Raw genomic sequence first — 20,192 nt, forward strand, 5'->3', positions numbered from 1 at the left:
CAGCTTCTTGAAAGGCATTGGACTTTTTCTTTTAATGTTCATTCTAATGTTAGGTCATTTGACCAGCTACAGGGCTTCTCAATTAATTCCAGCCTTTTATGGCATAGGATTTAGTTGTTTGTAAGCTTCCTACTCACTGAGGAATAGGGTTTTTGTCTGTTCATAGCAGACCCCCTAGTGGAACTGAACGTTGCATTAGATTATCTAATTACTTGAATCTGAAGAAATGTAGGAAAATGTACTCCTACCATTCTCCAGATTCCAGGAGAATGAGCACTGATCCTCTGTCTTTGCTGATGTTTACTATCTTCATTTCTCATTCATCCTAACAGCTGTCATATGACTTGGGAGTCCATTTGCCCTCTTTTATACTGTCCAGAAATCTCTGCTCCATTTCTGCAGGGAAATGACCATTCACTTTTATCCCCTTTAATAGCATTTGCTGTCCATTGCTAGCTTATTCAGTTGGAGTCTCATTTCTAGAAAGTAGAATGAATGGAAGTAATAGAAGACAGTAATGTTTACTTGGCTCTTACTGTTCCTGAAATGATGTTAGAGTCCCTAGGTGTCAGCATCACTTTTTGCTTTTCATCATTTGGGTTCTCATAATTTTATTTACAGATACCCCTAGAACTCCCATCAGGTTTAGATTGGATTTTAGATACTTCTGGTGAGTATAATGGATATATACCCACTATCTTTCTTGTTGGCTTCTTGGTATTCTATTTTCCTTGTAAAATTCTTAATTATTCAAAAATTATATGTAGGCTTCTACGGACTTGATTATTTATTTAGAAATGGCAATAATTTAATTATGATTTGTTTCAGAATAGTGTAGCTGTGCAACTGGTTTTTAAAAATATTACTCCTGTGACAGATTAAATTTGGGTTTTTAAAAATAATATTTATGCAATTATCACATTAATACTTTTTAAAATTTTTCAAATGACCTATTTTTATTAAAGTTCAGAGTGATAAACATTCCATTAGAAACTATGTCCTGCTGTGCTCTGCTAGGTTAACTGACTTCTTGGAATTCGACTCAAGGACCATTTTTTATATTTCACTACAGTGTAAAGAGCCACAAAAGTAAAAATGATACTTCTGTTACTTATGGTAACTTTGACCCTATTTTACCTCTTAAAGCTTTTCTTTTCCTCTCATGTTGAGCACTCTATGCAATTTTCCTGAAAAATCCCAGACCTTCCTATTTCTTTAATCTTGTCCTTGCTGCTATCCCACAGTCATGGACAAAGCAACCAGCTATTTTACCATTAAGAATAGCAATGAAGGCTGGGTGTGGTGGCTCACACCTGTAATTCTAGCCCTTTGGGAGACTGAGGTGGGTGGATCACCTGAGGTCGAGACCAGCCTGACCAACACGGAGAAATTTCGTCTCTACTGAAAATACAAAATTAGTTAGGTGTGGTGGTGCATGCCTGTAATCCCAGCTACTCTGGAGGCTGAGGCAGGAGAATCACTTGAACCTGAGAGGCGGAGGTTGTGGTGAGCCGAGATCACACCATTGTACGTCAGCCTGGGCAACGAGCAAACTCCGTCTCAGAACAAAAGAAAACAAAAAAAATAGCAATGAATAATCTAGTCTTAGTTGGTGTCGTGTGGTGTGGCCCTTTTGTTTTCTTAGAGCAGTGGTTCTCAACTTGGTATGATTTTGCTTCTTAGGGGACAGTTTATAATGTGTGAAGACATTGGTTGTCAGGATTCTTGGGGTTAGGGTGGGGATGCTACTGTCATCTAGTGGAATGAGGCTGAGGATGCAACTAAGCACCCTACAATGCATAGAACAGCCCCCAGACCACCCCAACAATTATCTGGCCCCAATGTCGATAGTACTGAGTTCTGAAAAACCATTTCACAAAGTAAACTTGCTTCAGTCTTTTCTATTTGAAGTTTCAACTGTATTGGATAACCATAGCTTACTCTTATATTGTTTGTCATAGTTTACACATGCATGTGAACAATCCTGTTCTTTTCACAAACTGTCTTTTGGCTTTGGTGTATTGTGCTTGTTTTCTTTGTAATTTCTACTTTAAAATTTTCTATTTCTTTTGGGTTTATTTTGCCTTTCAGATTTCTTTTTTTTTTTTTTTTTTTTGAGATGGAGTTTCGCTGTGGTTACCCAGACTGGAGTGCAATGGCACTATCTCGGCTCACCGCAACCTCCGCCTTGTTGACCAGGATGGTCTCGATCTCTTGACCTCGTGATCCACCCGCCTTGGCCTCCCAAAGTGCTGGGATTATAGGTGTGAGCCGCCGCGCCCGGTCTCAGATTTTTTAAGAATGTGCATAGCTCATTAATTTTCAGATGTTTTTCTATGTAAGCATTTAAAGCTTTCTTTCAAACTTCTTCTTTTTTTTTTTTTTTTTTTGAGACGGAGTTTCGCTCTTGTTACCCAGGCTGAAGTGCAATGGCATGATCTCGGCTCACCGCAATCTCCGCCTCCTGGGTTCAGGCAATTCTCCTGCCTCAGCCTCCTGAGTAGCTGGGATTACAGGCACGCGCCACCATGCCCAGCTAATTTTTTGTATTTTTAGTAGAGACAGGGTTTCACCATGTTGACCAGGATGGTCTCGATCTCTTGACCTTGTGATCCACCCGCCTCGGCCTCCCAAAGTGCTGGGATTACAGGCGTGAGCCACTGCGCCCAGCCCAAACTTCTTAAGAATGTGTATAGCTCATTAATTTTTAGATTTTTTCCTATATAAGCATTTAAAGGTATAATTTTCCCTATAAGCTTCAGCTCCATTCCCCCACAAGCATTTTGACATACTTTATCATGCTTAATTGTCTTTCTTTCTTTTTTTTGAGACAGAGTCTTGCTCTGTCACCGAGGCTGGAGTGCAGTGGTATGATCTCGACTCTGCAACCTCTGCCTCCCAAGTTCAAGCAATTCTTCCACCTCAGCCTCCCGAGTAGTAGCTGGGATTACAGGCGTGTACCACCATGCCTGGTTAATTTTTTGTATTTAGTAGAGACAGGGTTTTACTATGTTGGCCAGGCTGGTCTCAAACTCCTGATATCAGGTGATCTGCCCACCTCAGACTCCCAAAGTGCTGGGATTACAGGTGTGAGCCACCGTGCCCGGCCCATACTTAATTGTCTGGATAATCTTATATGTTAGGTAGGGTAGATACATTTTACAGATGGGGAAACTGAGGCCCATAAAGGTGAATGGCTTACTCAGCAAGAAAGTGGCAAAGCTGGACTTTGGGTCTTCAAGGCAGTGCTCCTTTTTCAAACCGATGCTGTTTCTGAGACCATAGATTCTTCTAATTCCCTTTCTTGTGATATGTTTGCTTTCCTTCCTGGTTTGTGCTTTGAGGGAAGAAGGTGATTGCTGATTTTGTTGAGAAGAGATGGAAGGACAAATAGAAGTAACAGCATGAATAAGTCAAAGTAGAAGGGAAAGTATGGCAAATGCTAAGGAGTGAAGAGCTGTCTTATTCGTTAAAGCACTGGACACATTAGGGGGATCACCAGAGTGAGACTGGAGAGATGACCTGTGGTCAGAGGGTGGAGTAGTTTAGAATTTGTTTTATAGGCAACACGGAATTGATGGTGCTTTTACTGAGGAGCATCCATCAGACCTTTGACTTTAGGAATGTTACTCTAGCACCGTGTCAAAGACATGACCTATAGACAGGGAGGATCAACTAGATCTGTAGTAGAACTTTATGGGAAATGGTAATGAGGATTGGAACTGTTTGGGTCAGTTAACCACACAGGAGGAGTAAATGGTCAGACCTGTTGCATCTGATTTTATAGGACTTGGTGATTTACTGGATTTGTAGGCAGATGGAAGAGGGATAGGTAAAAAAAAGCCTAGGAAGAGGATGAGATCTTTTACAAAGGTGAGATTAACAGGGTAGGGAGTGGATGGGGGAGTTAAAGCTATTTTTGGCTTTGCTACAATAAATCAGGGCATTGTATCCTCCTTGATACTGACCTTTTTATGTTGAATAGTGGGATATGAGTGCAAGAACTGATTCGTATAGAACACTGAGGTTTGGCAGTTGGAAAACAGCTCCATGACTTTGTCTTCAAACCAAACTGCAAGTGAGGAGAAGCTAGTGCTTTTTTGTTTATAACATGTTAGAGGACCCCATGACATGTTGTGAGACATTTTAGATTTGGTTTTTCATCCCCCTCTTTTTCTTTTCTCCTGATATCTGTGCTTAGCTTTCTCTGTTCTTTTGGAATGGTAGGGAATATTGGGTGTTAACACCTTTGGGGTCTGTTATTAAGGATAGAGGTTCAAAATTCGATGCCTCTGGGATTGGTTTTCCTTATGTAGTGGTTTTTCTTTCTTTCACTCATTCATTCTTTTTCTTTGAGACAGTGTCTCACCCAGGGTTGCCTAGACTGGAGTTTAGTGGTGTGATCATGACTCACTGAAGCACCCCAGGTTCAGGTGATCCTTCCACCTTAGCCTCTCAGGTAGCTGAGAGAACAGGGGTGCGTCACCATGCCCAGCTAATTTTTAAAATTAAAAGAAAAAATTATTTTATTTATTTACTTTATTTTATTTTGATACGGATTCTCACTCATTTGCCCAGGCTGGAGTGGAGTAGAGTGGTGATCTCGGCTCACTGCAACCTCTACCTCCTGGTTCAAGTGATTCTCCTGCCTCAGTCTCCTGAGTAGCTGTGATTACAGGCATGTGTCACCATACTTGGCTAATTTTTGTGGGTCTTTTTTTTTTTTCAGTAGAGACTGGGTTTTACCATGTTGGCCAGGCTGGTCTTGAACTTCTGACAGCAAATAATCTACCCACCTCAGCCTCCCAAAGTGCTGGAATTACAGGCTTTTTAAACATTTTTTTTAAATGGAGATAGGGTCTCTCTATGTTGCCCAGGCTGCTCTTGAACTCCTGGGCTCAAGCAGTCCTTTTAGCTTGACCTCCCAAAGTGCTAGGATTACAGGTGTGAGCCCAAGCCTGGCCTAGCTAATTTTTTTTTTGTGCAGAGACAGGGTTTTACCATGTTGTCCAGGCTGGTCTCCAAACTCCTGGCCTCATTTATTTACTTATTTTATTTATTTGAGATGGAATCTCACTCTTTTTTTTTTTTGAGATGAAGTTTTGCTCTTGTTACCCAGACTGGAGTGCAATGGCACGATCTTGGCTCACTGTAACCTCTGCCTTCTGGGTTCAAGCAATTCTCCTGCCTCAGCCTCCTGAGTAGCTGGGACTACAGGCACGCACTACCATGCCCAGCTAACTTTTGTATTTTTAGTAGAGACGGGGTTTCACCTTGTTGACCAGGATAGTCTCGATCTCTTGACCTCGTGATCCACCCCGCTCGGCCTCCCAAAGTGCTGGGATTATAGGAGTGAGCCACTGCGCCTGGCAGAGTCTCACTCTTTTGCCCAGGCTAGAGTGCAGTGGTGTGATCTCAGCTCACTGCAACTTCTGCTTTCCGGTTTCAGCCTCCTGAATAGCTGGGATTGCAGAAGCCTGCCACCACGCCCAGCTAATTTTAATATTTATAGTAGAGATGGGTTTTCACCATGTTGGCCAGGCTGATCTCAAACTCCTGACCTTGTGATCCTCCTGCCTTGGCCTGCCAAAGTGCTGGGATTAGGCATGAGCCACCGTGCCCGTCCCAGCCTTTATTTTAAAAAGTTTGTTTCCAGTTGCTGCTTAATGTATGTTCCAGTGGATATGAAAGTCTGAATGGTTGATACATGTCGCAGGTAGAGTCATATGTTTTTGTGGCTTTGTAAAGGGATTTTCCAGTGTATTGCTGGTTCATTGTGACATTTATTTTCTTGATGTCACTTCACTGTTTTTTGTTTTGTTTTCTTTTTTGAGATAGTCTCATTCTGTCATCCAGGCTGGAGTACAGGGGCACAATCTTGGCTCACTGCAAGCTCCGCCTCCCCAATTCAAGCAATTCTCCTGCCTGAACCTCCTGAGCTGGGATTACAGATGCACACCACCATACCCAGCTAATTTTTTGTATTTTTAGTAGAGACAGGGTTTCATGTTGGCTGGGCTGGTCTCAAACGGCTGGGCTGGTCTCAAACTCCTGACCTGAAGTGATCCACCCATCTTGGCCTCCCAAAGCACTGGGATTACAGGCCTGAGCCACAGTACCTGGCCTCACTTCACTCTTTAAGCCTGCAATAGACTCTTCCTTAATGGTTGATGGCTCTGTCAACTGTCTGTGATAGGGAGCCCAGACCAAGAGAGATGTCCAAGGGTCTGTCAGTCTGTACAAATGGCAACAATCCTAACATTATTTCTCCAAAGTAGTTTCTTATCCTTCTGCAACAGGGAAATATGGGAGAAAAATAACCAGAAGAAACTTGGGCTTGAATATGTACTAAAGGTTGGAGAGTAAAGGAGACTCTAAGAATTTATTATGTTTTCTTTGTTTAAAAAGAACTTCATGTGTCTTATTTATTCAGATTTATGGATCTAGTTCCTAGTTTCACTCCAGATTTTCAGTTATTTTCCAGATATATATCAAATCATAGTTAATAATGTAGATTCCCCTCTCCACTACCTCTTGCATTTCTTTTAGGCTACCCTTTTACTTACATTGATATTTGCAAGGAAAAGCCAGATGTCCCAATTCTTTTCCTCCAGTGCTTTTACTTTCTTACCTGTGCTGGTTTATTTGGTCTTTGGTTCTCTAAGAAGTTATTCTGGGCCACCACAATTCTTTTCTTCTGAGAACACACTGCTCATCGAAACTGTTTGGCCTGCATTGTGGATAGCCACGTTTGGCTAAGACAAGAGTAGGGCTTTTCTCAAGAATTTTATTGTAAAACAAATCAAAGCCCAGGCCAGAAACTACAGACATAAGTGACTTATTGGTTATTCTAAGAATGATTGCTATTTCCCAACTTAGTTTCTGCATTTGTGGTTGGGGGTAACTGGGAATTTATGGAGCTTTAGGATGAACTTGACAAACTTGTTGGAATGTCAGTTTTATTGGAAGATTGGTGAAGTGGTGTCAAGGTTAGGAGGTTCGGTACTTTAATTGGTAAAGAATTTAAGTGGTTTTTTTTTTTTTTTAGTCTTGCTCTGTTACCCAGGCTGGAGTGCAGTGGTACGATCTTGGCTCACCGAAACCTCTGCCTCCCGGGTTCAAGCGATTGTCCTGCCTCAGCCTCCTGAGTAGGTAGGATTACAGGTGCATGCCACCACGTCTAGCTAATTTTTGTATTTTTAGTAGAGACAGGGTTTCACCATGTTGGTCAGGCTGATCTCAAACTCCTGACCTTGTGATCCACCAACCTTAGCCTTCCAAAGCTCTGGGATTACAGGAGTGAGCCACTGTACCTGACCTTAAATGATTTTTATAATGAAAATTATGACATAGAAATCAGAATTCACATACATTTTTAAAGATGAAGTAAAATATTTTATCCAGGTGTGGTGGCTCACGCCTATAATTCCAGCACCTTTGGAGGCCGAGGCAGGTGGTTTACCTGAGGTCAGGAGTTAGAAACCAGCCTGGCCAACATGGCGAAAGCCCATCTCTAATTAAAAATACAAAAATTAGCTGGGTGTGGTGATGGGTACCTGTAGTCCCAGCTACTTGGGAGGCTGAAGAACGAGAGTCCCTTGAACCTGAGAGGCAGAGGTTGCAATGAGCTGAGATCATGCCATTGCACTCCAGCTTGGGTGAGAGAGCAAGACTCTCTCTCAAAAAAAAAAAAAAAGAAGATTTTTTTCAAATAAACATTGGAGTAAGATTTGAGTGCTTTGGGTGGTACCCCAAGAGTTTCAAAGGGAAGAGAACTTTTCTCTTGGCATTTTTTAGGACTCCTTGGGTGGAAAAGTTTGAAAAGCACTAGTTTAAGTTAATCAAGGTCTGGTCACCAGACTGACTTGTCGGGTATATCTTTAGAACATATAGATCTTCTTTTCTTCATTTTATTCTTGTGTATTTTGCATGGCATATCAGGATACTAGGATCATGTAATTGCAGCTAGTTACATGGCATGATTAGTCCTTTCTAGAACTTGCCTCACAAAAAGCTAGTTTTTTTGTTAACTTTGGCCTCAGGCTGACCCCCTTAATCATGGACCACTAGGTAAGAAAAGCTGGTTTCCTTCTCAAACCCTGGGCTTCTGATTCTCCTGTAGGGAGTTTGCTTTTGTTTTTTCTCTGACCCCCTTCTGTTCTCTTTGCTTGCAATTTGAAGAATCGGGTAAATTGTTCTAAGCAAAGGCCTTACGTGAGAATAAATTTGCTTGTTTAAAAACCAGGAAATTAGGTTAGGTAATCCTGTAACCCCGGCACTTTTGGAGGATGAGGCAGGCAAATCATTTGAGTCCAGGAGTTTGGGACCAGCCTCAGCAACATAGTGAGACCTCATCTCTTAAAAAAAATACAAAAAAATTAGCTGGGCGTGGTGATGTTTTACTGTAGTCCCAACTACTTGGGAGGCTGAGGTGGGAGGATTGTTTGAATCCAGGAGGTTGAGGCTGCAGTAAGTTGTGATCCCACCACTGTACTCCAGCCTGTGTGACAAAGTGAGACCCTATCTCAAAAAAAAAAAAAAAAAAATGCTGGGTGCAGTGGCTCACGCCTGTAATCCCAGCACTTTGGGAGACCAAGGTAGGTGGATTACTTGAGGTCAGGAGTTTGAGACCAACCTGGCCAACATGGTGAAACTGCATCTCAACTAAAAATACAAAATTTAGCTGGACATGGTGATACACGCCTGTGGTCCCATCTACTTGGGAGGCTGAGGCAGGAGAATTGCTTGAACCCGGGAGGTTGAGGTTGCAGTGAGCCAAGATCTTACCTGCCTGGGTGACAGAGTGAGGCTCCATCTCTAAATAAATAGATAGGTAGACAGACAGACAGACAGACAGACACACTGACTGACTGACTCAAGCCTGGGTGACAGAGTGAGGCTCCATCTCTAAATAAATAAGTAGATAGATGACAGAGTGAGGCTCCATCTCTACTTAAATATATAGATAGATAGGGAGACAGACAGACAGACAGACTCAAGCCTGGGTGACAGAGTGAGGCTCCATCTCTAAATAAATAGATAGATAGGTAAATAGATAAAAAATACATATATACGTATATATATATATATACATATACATGTATATGCGTACACACACACACACACACACACACACGAAGAAAAGGAAAAAAATCAGGAAATTCGAGGCCATTGTGGCTTAGAGTATAGAGAGTTAGTTGTCTAGCAGAACCCTGGTTTTATTTGCTTGTTCTAACAGGTGTTATTTGTTCTAACAGGTGTTATTTGAGACTCTCAGTGTGAGTTCTGGACATATCAGAAAATAACAACAGTCTGCAGGAAAAGTCACGCTTTCTGAGTAGCTGGAAGCAGTAAAAGTATAGGGGAACCCCCAGAGTTTTAGCTAAGATTGGAATAGATAGTTTTTTGTTTCATAAAGAATTGCCTCTGAGAGGAGTAGTTTCAGGAATCCAGTTGGAATCCTAGCCAATATTTTCCTCCCTCCTGTGGAAACCCAGGGCCCAACACAAGGCAGCATAGGTCATGGAGATTATAGTTTTTACCATTTATTATGGCCTGTCATATTAAGCATTCCTGTTTTGAACCCAGATTTTCTTAAGAATAGCTTCAAATAAATGTTATAAACCCTGTGATATTCTAATGTCTTAGATCATTCTTTGGAAAATATGTCTGGAGTTGGGATAGTATTTCAAAATTTATAATACCAAACTCCTTATTGACCCTGTCCTCCCACTCTTTTTGGGGACAGAGTCTCACGCTGTCTCTTAGGCTGGAGTGCAGTGGTACATTCATGGCTCACTGCAGCCTTCACCTCCTGGGTTCAAGCGATTCTCCTGCCTCGGCTTCCTAAGTAGCTGGGACCACAGGTACAAGCCACCATGCCCAACTACTTTGTTTTCATTTTTTGTAGCGATAAAGTCTCATTATATTGCACAGGCTGGTCTTGAACTCAAGTGATCTGCCTGCCTCAGCCTCTCCAAGTGCTGGGATTACAGATTTGAGCCTGTAGTATAACAATCACTTGCTGAATATGAGTAATATGTGCTTATTACAGTAAAATTACAAGAATAGTATAATGAACACTTATATCATCATTTACAACCACCAGTTGACATTAACCACATGTGCTTTATCCCTCCCTTCTCCCATATGCATACATACATGTACATGTACAGGTACAGAGATACTTTTTTTTTTTTTAATTTTTTATTGGATTTTAGGTTTTGGAGTACATCAGCAGAGCATGCAAGACAGTTGCGTAGGAACACACATGGCAGTGTGCTTTTCTTTCCTTCTCCCCTTCACCCACATTTGGCACCTCTCCCCAGGCTATCCCTCAGAGATACTTTTTTTCTGACCCATTTGAGAGTTAATTGTAGACATCAAGCTTTTTACCCCTAAATATTTCAGCTTGTCTTTCCTAAGAAGAAAGGCATTTTTCTTTGTAATTATAGTACAATTATTTCATCAAGGAAATTTTTCAATTTTTTATTGGTATACGAGGGAATATATTTCCTTGTATTATGTCATATACATTCAAATTTTTTATCAGTTGTCCCAATAATGTCTTTTTTTGTGTGTCTGACCCAAGATGTAGTCAGGGATCACTGTTATGCTTAGCTGTTATATTTGTTACATCTCTTTAGTTTGTTTTGCTCTAGAACAAGGACTGACAAACTATAACCCATGTACTAGTCACTTGTTTTGATAGAATTTTAGTAGAACACAGCCATACCCATTCATTTACTTAATTGCCTGTGGCTACTTTTGTGCTGCAGTGACAAAGTTAGGTAGTGTGACAGAGATTGTTTGCCTACAAAGCCTGAAATATTTACCATCTGATCCTTTTTTTTTTTTGAGATGGAGTTTCACTCTTGTTGCCCAGGCTGGAGTGCAGTGGTATGATCTCAGGTCACTGCAACCTCCACCTCCCAGATTCAAGCAGTTCTCCTGCCTCAGCCTGCTGAGTAGCTGGGATTACAGGCATGTGCCACCAAACCCAACTAATTGTGTATTTTTAGTAGAGATGGGGTTTCTCCATGTTGGTCAGGCTGGTCTTGAACTCCCAACCTCAGGTGATCCGCCTGGCTCAGCCTCCCAAAGTGTTGGGATTACAGGTGTGAGCCACTGCACCAGGACTTTATTTTATTTTATTTATTTGAGATGGAGTATTGCTCTTGTTGAGATGGAGTATCGCTTTGAGTTGGAGGCTGGAGTGCAGTGGCACAATCCCACAATCTTGGCTCACTGCGACCTCTGCCTCCACGGTTCAAGTGATTCTCTTGCCTCGGCCTCCCAAGTAGCTGGGATTACAGGCATGCTCCACCATGCCTGGCTAATTTTTTGTATTTAGTAGAGACAGGGTTTCACCATGTTGGTCAGGTTGGTCATGAACTCCTGACCTCAGGTGATCCACTGGCCTCCCAAAGTGCTGAGATTACAGGCGCCTGGCCCATCTGGTCCTTAAAGAATAAGTGTTCCAACCCTTATTCCAGAATGATTCAAAAGCATGTTTTCCCTCTCTCATGACATTAATATTTTTTGAAAAATTTTTTCTTTAGAACATTTCCCAGTATTTTTCCCCCTAGAATATTCCTCAATTTGGATTTGCCTGATTTGTTCCTCATGATTAGACTTTACAGGCATGAGCCACTGTGCCCAACTTGGCTAATTTTTAAATTTTTTGTAGTGATGGCGTCTCATTATTTTGCTCAGGCTGGTCTTGAACTCCTGGGCTCAAGGGATCCTCCTGCCTTGGCCTCCCAAAGTGCTGGGAGTTCTCATGAACCCCTTTTTGGGTTCAGTTAATTTGCTGGAACCACTCACAGAATTCAGAGAAACACGTTTACTGGTTTATTATAAAGGATATTACAAAGGATACAGATGAGGAGATGCTAGGATAAGGGGTGAGGGAAGGGATGCAGAGCTTCTATACCTTCCCTTTGTGTGACACCCTGCAGAAGCCTCGGCGTGTTCAGCTCTCCATAAACTCTCCAAACCCAGTCCTCTAGGGTTTGTTGTTGTTTGTTTGTTTGTTTGTTTATTTGAAACAGAGTCTCACCCTGCCATCCAGGCTACAGTGCAGTGGTGCAATCTTGGCTCACTGTAGTCTCTCTCCCCTGGATTTAACCAGTTCTCCTGCCTCAGCCTCCTGAGTAGCTGAGATTGCAGGTGTGCGCCACCACGCCCAGCTAATTTTTGTATTTTTTAGTAGATAGAGATGGGGTTTTACCATGTTGGCCAGGCTGGTCTTGGCCTCCTGGTCTCAGTTGATCTACCCTCCTCGGCCTCCCAAAGTGTTGGGGTTACAGGTGTGAGCCATCCCTTCTAGGGTTGTTTTTTTTTTTTTTTTCGAGACAGAGTCTTGCTCTGTTGCCCAGGCTGGAGTGCAGTGGCCTGATGATCTTGGCTCACTGCAACCTCCACCTCCTGGGTTTAAGCAGTTATCTGCCTCAGCCTCCCAAGTAGCTGGGATTACAGGCGCATGCCACCACACCCAGCTAATTTTTGTGTTTTTAGTACAAGACCATCTTGGCCAAGGTGGTCTTGACCCCCTGGCCTCAGGTGATGCACCCGACTGGGCCTCCCAAAGTGCTGGCATTACAGGCGTGACACCTTGCCTATCTTCTCTAGGGTTTTTATGGAAGCTTCACATCAGTATTACTTCCCCCAGTGTATGGTCTTATGACCCACAATTAGAAAGGGGGCTTGGAATATTAGAGTCCTGCCCTGGGGCAGGTGAAAGGATGGCAGGAGTAGGTCAGAGAGATTTCCGGAGGTCTGCCCCAAGACCTAACACATGTACCATTATAACAAAAGACGGTAACAAATACTGTGGGAGTCAAAAGCCAAGAACTGTGGAGGAGTACCTATATATATATATATGGCTATATATACATCATGGATATTTTAGGCATAATACCACACTTTTTCTTATTCTTTCTCTCATTCTCTTGCTCTTTTTCTTTCTCTCAGGAGTTCTGGCTTTCACGCAGTGTAATTATTTTGAGATTCATTCTTGTATGTTTGAATAGGTCATCCCCTTTCATTACTTAGTAGTATTCCACTTTATGGATATATATTTCCAATTTGTTTATCCATTTCTTTCTTTATTTATTTTTTTTTTGAGACACAGTCTTGCTCTGTCACCCAGGATGGCGTGCAGTGGTGTAATCTCAGTTTACTGCAACCTCTGCCTCAGCCTCCCGAGTAGCTGGGATTATAGGCACCTGCCACCACACCTGGCTAATCTTTTGTATTTTTTTTTTTTGAGACGGAGTTTCGCTCTTGTTACCCAGGCTAGAGTGCAGTGGCGCAATCTCGGCTCACCGCAACCTCCGCCTTCCTGGGTTCAGGCAATTTTCCTGCCTCAGCCTCCTGAGTAACTGGGATTACAGGCACGCGCCACCATGCCCAGCTAATTTTTTGTATTTTTATTAGAGACGGGGTTTCACCGTGTTGACCAGGATGGTCTCGATTTTTGGACCTCGTGATTCACCCACCTCGTCCTCCCAAAGTGCTGGGATTACAGGCGTGAGCCACCGCGCCCGGCCAATCTTTTGTATTTTTAATAGAGATGGAGTTTTACTATGTTGGCCAGGCTGGTCTTGAACTCCTGACCTCAAGTGATCCTCCCTTCTTGGCATCCCAAAGTTCTGGGATTCCAGGTGTGAGCCACTGCACCTAGCCTTGTTTTCTTTTTTCTTTTTTTGGCCAGGAGTTTTTTTTTTTTTCTTTGTTTTCTATTACAAATAAAACCACTATGAACATTCATGTACAAATCTTTGTGGGGCATGTGCTTTCGTTATGCTTAGATAATGGATTCTGTCACACGACTGACTACATCATGGGGAAAAAAATGGAATAGGATGAAACTGAGAATAGATGTTAGTGGCACTTTGCTAGAGATCTCTCTTTAGATGAACCATTATCATTCAGTGAATAAGGTTATTCATCTGTCTGTGAATGTACGTGACTACTCTCCAGCCCACAGATCACCATGATGTATTGGACTATCAGAACTGACTTTGTCAAATGTGTTAGTTTAAATTAAGTTCTTGTTAGGTAGGTACCTGGTAGTTAAGAGTCTGCTTGGGGTCATAGTTGTTTAAAAAGCCATGTATCACTGCCTAAAACAATGACATGTCTCGGCCAGCTGTGGTGGCTCACTCCTATAATCCCAGCATTTTGGGAGGTTGAGTTGGGCGAATCACCAGGTCAGGAGTTCGAGACCAGCCTGGCCAACATGGTGAAACCCCATTTCTACTAAAAAAAATACAAAAATTAGCTGGGTGTGGTGGTGTGCACCTGTAATCTCAGCTACACAAGTGGCTGAGGCAGGAGAATCACTTGAACCCGGGAGGCTGAGGTTGCAGTGACCCGAGGTGACACCACTGCACTCCAGTTTGGGCAACAGAGCGAAAAGAGAAATGGCGTGTCTCACAGACCAGGGGGCATTAGGAAAGTAGTAACAGTGTGTGAGACCATCAGAGGAAAGAGATACATTCATTCAGTCATTCAGTAGTAATTATTGAGCACCTACTCTTTGCCACACATTGACATGGGCATTGGGAATGGGGAACAAAAATGCCTCTCCTCATGGGATTTTTATTTTAGTGGATAGAGATAGATGGTAAACAAGTATATAAACAATATGCTAGAAGGCGTAAGTGTTATGAAGAAAGGGAGACTTGATAATGTCTGTGGTGGTGCTTTTTTTTTTTTTTTTGAGACAGAGCTCACTGCAGCCTTGAACTCCTGGGCTCAAAGGAGCCCATCTGCTTTAGCTTCCAAGTACCAAGTACTTAGCTTCCAAGTGCCTAGGACTACAGGTGCATACCACCACTATAGCTAATTTAAAAAAATTTTTAGTAGAGAGGCTGGGCCTAGTGGCTTATGCCTGTAATCCAAGCACTTTGGGACACTGAGGCAGGAGGATTGCTTGAGGGCAGGAGTTTGAGACCAGTCTAGGCAACATAGTGAGACCTCATTACTAGTACTACTACTATCAAAAAAGAGCCAGGCATGGTGTCAAGTACTTATAGTCCTAGTTGCTTAGGAGGCTGAAGTGGAAGGATCACTTGACTTAGGAGGTTGAGGCTGCAGTGAGTCATCTTTGTGCCACTGTACTCCAGCCTGACTGACAAAGTGAGACTTTGTCTCAAAAAATAAATAGGCTGGGCCCAGTGGCTCACTCACACCTGTAATCCCGACAGTCTGGGAGGCCGAGGCAGGTGGATCACTTGAAGTCAGGAGTTTGAGATCAGCCTGGCCAACAAGGTGAAACCCCATCTCTACTAAAAAAATTAGCCGCTAGTGGTGGTAGGCATCTGTAATTCCAGCTACTCGAGAGGCTGAGGCAGGAAAATCACTTGAACTTGGGAGCAGAGGTTGCAGTAAGCCAAGATTGTGCCATTGTACTCCTGCTTGGGCGACAGAGCGAGACTCTGCCTCAAAATAAATAAATAATAGGGAGTCTCTGAGTCTACCCTGGCTTGGAAGACTGCCCAAAAAATAAATAAGTATATAAATAATACTTAAATAATTTTTTGGGTAGAGGTGGGATCTTGCTTTGTTGCCCAGGCTAGTCTTAAACTCCTGGCCTTAAGCCACCTCAGCCTTCCAAATTATAGGCATGAGCCACTACATCTGAGGGAAGTAAGTGGACTAGCCAGGTGGTTGTCTAGGGAAAAGATATTGTAGGCAAGTGGAATAGCAAGAGCTATTGGAGAGTTTGGGCAGAGAGGAGTGACATAATCTGACTTTTAAAAGATTATTCTGGCTGATATAGAGATTACTGCCTGTATAGGATAAGGGATAAAGCAGGGAGACCAGCTAGGAAGATGTTGCAGAAATCTAAGCAGGTGGTGATGATAGCTTGGTGGAGGTGGTGAAAGTAGTTGGATTCTGGATATGTTTTGAAGGTAGAGATGATAGGATTTGTTGGTCAAATGGATATAGATTGTATGAGAGAAATGAAGGATGAATTCCATGGTATTTGGACTGATAAGCTGGAAGATGCCATTTTCTGAGCTTGGAAAGATTGTTGGGGAGGTACAGATGGGGAGCAGATAGGAGTTTGGTTTTGGAATTTATCGTTTAGGTTTGTAATCCATCTAGAATTGATTTTTATGATATGAGATAGGGATCGAGGTTCATCTTCCTTTGCCCCCATTTGGTTATCTAATTGATCCAGCACTCGCATTGCATTTTTGTTGTACCCTTTGTAAACCAAGGTGTAGTCCATGTGTGGATCTGAACTCTCTATTTTGTTCCCACATAGCTTTCAGGGAAATATGAATAGAGGGGAGATAGTGCAGTGTGGTGGCTTAGAGCATGGACTATGTAGACAAATTGACCACCTGGAATCAAATCCTATCTTTACTCCTTAGGGCTTTGTGAGGTAAATGTCAGCATCTGTAAAATGGAAACAATTGAAGCATGATCTCCTTAATAGGGTTGTTTGATGACTGAATTAGTTAATGTTCCTAATGTGACTAAATAGCTGAAGAAGGATAATAAGCATTGTTCATGGGCTGGACCCTGTGCTCCTGTAGAAGTGACTGGAGTAGTTGTTGGATGGCCTTGGACATGACTGGGGATACAGTGGGGTTCCTCTCTAGCAGGGCTCACCGCAGACTTGGGACTGGGACTACAGGCAATAGTTGTTATGCCAACCCTCCTGAAGGGAAATTGGTTAAGTATTTTTTGAATTGTTATCTTCTGAAGTCTTCCAGTGGTTTTCCTTTTTCTTTTTGAAGTGGAGTATCACTGCCCAGGCTGGAGTGCAGTGGCATGATCTTGGCTCATTGCAACCTCCACCTCCCAGGTTAAAGTGATTTTCCTGCCTCAGCCTCCTGAGTAGCTGGGATTACAGGCGTGAGCCACCATGCCTGGCTAATTTTTTTTTTTTTTGGAGACTGAGTCTTGCTGTGTTGCCCAGGCTGGAGTGCAGAGGCACAATCTCTACCCACTACAACCTCTGCCTCCCAGGTTCAAGTGATTCTCCTGCCTCAGTAGCTGAGATTACAGGCACCACCACCAAGCCCAGCTAATTTTTGTATTTTTAGTAGAGATGGGGTTACACCATGTTGGCCAGGCTGGTCTCAAACTTCTGACCTCAAGTGATCCACCTGCCTCAACCTCCCAAAGTGCTGAGATTACAGGCATGAGCCACTGCGCCTGGCCTTGCAGAGGCTTTTGATACAATTTAGAATGCAGAAACGGATGTATTTGCTTTGAATTTATATTTGCTTTAATTTGATTTTTGTTTTTTTTTGAGATGGAGTTTTGCTCTTATTGCCCAGGCTGGAGTGCAGTAGCATGATCTTGCATCAGTGCAGCCTCTGCCTCCCATGTTCCAGGGATTCTCCTGCCTCAGCCTCCTGAGTACCTGGGATTACAGGCGCCTGCCACCACACCCAGCTAATTTTGTAGTGTTAGTAGAGATGAGATTTCACAATGTTGGTCAGGCTAGTCTTAAGCTCCTGACCTCAGGTGATCCACCCACCTCGACCTCCCAAAGTTCTCGGATTACAGGCATGAGTCACTGTGCCCAGCCTGAATTTTATGTGTTTTAAATACATCTAGTTTCTCAAACAGTAATTTATAATTAGAGACAGCAGCAACTATTGACTTTCTCTCTTCAGTTTTACTGATAGGCACTACAGTGTGGCAATGTTGGGCAAACATGAATAAAGAGGAAGGAACCTAGAGAAGGCTTTCTGGAGGAATAACCATTAAACTGAAACATGAGAACATGAATTAAGTCATTCGAATCTAACTGTTGGATAAAGAGGTGGGGAAAGAAGGACACAGCATCAGCAAGGGCCCAGAGACCAGTGAGAGCACTGTGATTTTTGAGGCTGGAAATCATGGAGCAGAAGCTGTGTGGGTGGAAGTGGTTGGAGGTAGGTAGTTGGTGGTGAGAGAGAGGGCTAGAGGTGAGCAATCAAAAGAGTCCTTAAGCATTTTAGATTTTATCCTAAGCACAAAAGGGATAGGTTTAGTGTCTTAAAAGATCCTGAGTGGGTGAAGACTGACATACTTCACCCACTTACGCTTACGCTTTCACCCACTTACGCTTACACTTCACCCACCCGCTTACGCTTTCTGCATTGTGGGTTGGAGAGGAAGCAAGTTAGGAGGCAGGGAGACTCTGTGGAGGTTGGTGTAGGAATCCAGACCAGATAGTAGCAATGATATGGAGAGGAGTGGCCTGGGATACTTAGGTATACTCTTTTTTTTTTTTTTTTTTTTTTTTTAAGGTAAACTCTTTAGGTACAGAGTCCGTGATGGACATGAGAAGAGAAAAGACAAGGATGAGATATTTTTTTCCTTGATGGTGACATTGTGGAATGTAGGGCCTTGGGAGAGCCACTGCCGAATGCTCTTCTGGCTTAGAGACTTTGTACTATGTTTTAGCAACTTTTTAAATTGTTCCTTTTTTTTTTTTTTGAGACAGAGTTTTGTTCTTGTTGCCCAGGCTGAAGTGTAACACGCAATCTTGGCTCACTGCATCCTCCCTGTCCCGGGTTCAAGCAATTCTCCTGCCTCAGCCTCCCGAGTAGCTTGGATTACAGGCATGCGCCACCTTGTCTGGCTAAGTTTGTATGTTTAGTAGAGACAGGGTTTCTCCATGTTGGTCAGGCTGGTCTCAAACTCCCGATCTCAGGTGATCTGCCTGCCTTGGCCTCCCAAAGCACTAGGATTACAGGCCTGAGCCACCACACCTGGCCTCATTGTTCCTTTCTTTTCACCCATCAAGAAGCAACATTACAGCGTGGTCCCAGATAGATACATATTTTCTTAGAATTTTCTATGACCCTATGGAAAAAGTTTGGTTTATTTTGTATGTATGTATGTATGTATTTATTTATTTTGAGATGGAGTCTCGCTCACTCTGTCACCTGTTGCCAGGCTAGAGTGCAGTGGTGAAATCTTGGCTCTCTGCAACCTCTGCCTCCCACGTTCAAGCGATTCTCCTGTGTCAAGCCTTCCAAGTAGCTGGGACTGGAGGCACACGCCACCATGCCTAGCTAATTTTTGTATTTTTAGTAGCGATGGGGTTTCACCATGCTGGTCAGAATTGTCTCGATCTCTTGACCTCATGATCTGCCTGCTTCGGCCTCCCAGAGTGCTGGAATTACAGGCATGTGTCACCGTGTCTGGCCTGTATGTATGTATGTATTTGTTTTATTTATTTATTTATTTTTGAGATGGAGTTTCTTTCTTATTACCCAGGCTGGAGTGCAATGGTGCGATCTTGGCTCACCGCAACCTCCGCCACCTGTGTTCAGGCAATTCTCCTGCTCAGCCTCCGGAGTAGCTGGGATTACAGGCACTATGCCCAGCTAATTTTTTTGTATTTTTTTTTTAAGTAGAGACGGGGTTTCACCTTGTCGACCGGGATGGTCTCAATTTCTTGACCTCGTAATCCACCCACCTCAGCCTCCCAAAGTGCTGGGATTACAGGCTTGAGCCACCGCGCCCGGCCTGTATTTATTTATTTTGAGATGGAGTCTTGCTGTGTGGCCCAGTCTGGAGCGCAATGGTGCAGTCTTGGCTCACTGCAACCTCCACCTCCCGGGTTCACTATTCTCTGGCCTCACCCTCTCAAGTAGCTGGGATTACAGGTGCCTGCCATCACACCTGGCTAATTTTTGTATTTTTAGTGGAGATGGGGTTTCATCATGTTGGCCAGGCTGGTCTCAAACTCCTGACCTCATGTGATGCTTCTACCTCAGCCTCCCAAAGTGCTGGGATTACTGGCATGAGCCGTCGCACCTGGTCTATTGTTTTATTTATTATTATTAAAAAAAATTTTTTTTTGAGACAGAGTCTAGCTTTGTCACACATGCTGGAGTGCAGTGGCACAATCTCAGCTTTACAACCTCCACCTCCAAGGTTCAAACGATTCTCCTGCCTCAGCCTCCCAGATAGCTGGGGTTACAGGCATGTGCTACCATGCCAGGCTAATTTTTTTTGTATTTAGTAGAGACAGGGTTTCACCATGTTGGCCAGGATGGTCTCGATCTCTTGACCTTGTGATCCACCCGCCTCAGCCTCCCAAAGTGCTGGGATTACAGGCGTGAGCCACTGTGCCCGGCTTTTTTTTTTTTTTTTTTTTTTTTTTTTCCTGAGACAGAGGCTGGAGTACTATCATCCAGGCTGGAGTACAATAGTATGATCTC

General features: G+C 43.1%; 1 protein-coding gene across 3 annotated transcripts in view; it reads left to right on the forward strand.

The window, feature by feature from the left end:
- RAD54L2 (RAD54 like 2) overlaps window positions 1–20,192 on the forward strand; it is a 117,795-nt gene that overhangs the window by 49,304 nt on the left and 48,299 nt on the right. The window lies entirely within an intron of this gene.

This window comes from Callithrix jacchus, chromosome 15, assembly GCF_049354715.1.
Source record: "Callithrix jacchus isolate 240 chromosome 15, calJac240_pri, whole genome shotgun sequence".
Taxonomy (NCBI): domain Eukaryota; kingdom Metazoa; phylum Chordata; class Mammalia; order Primates; family Cebidae; genus Callithrix; species Callithrix jacchus.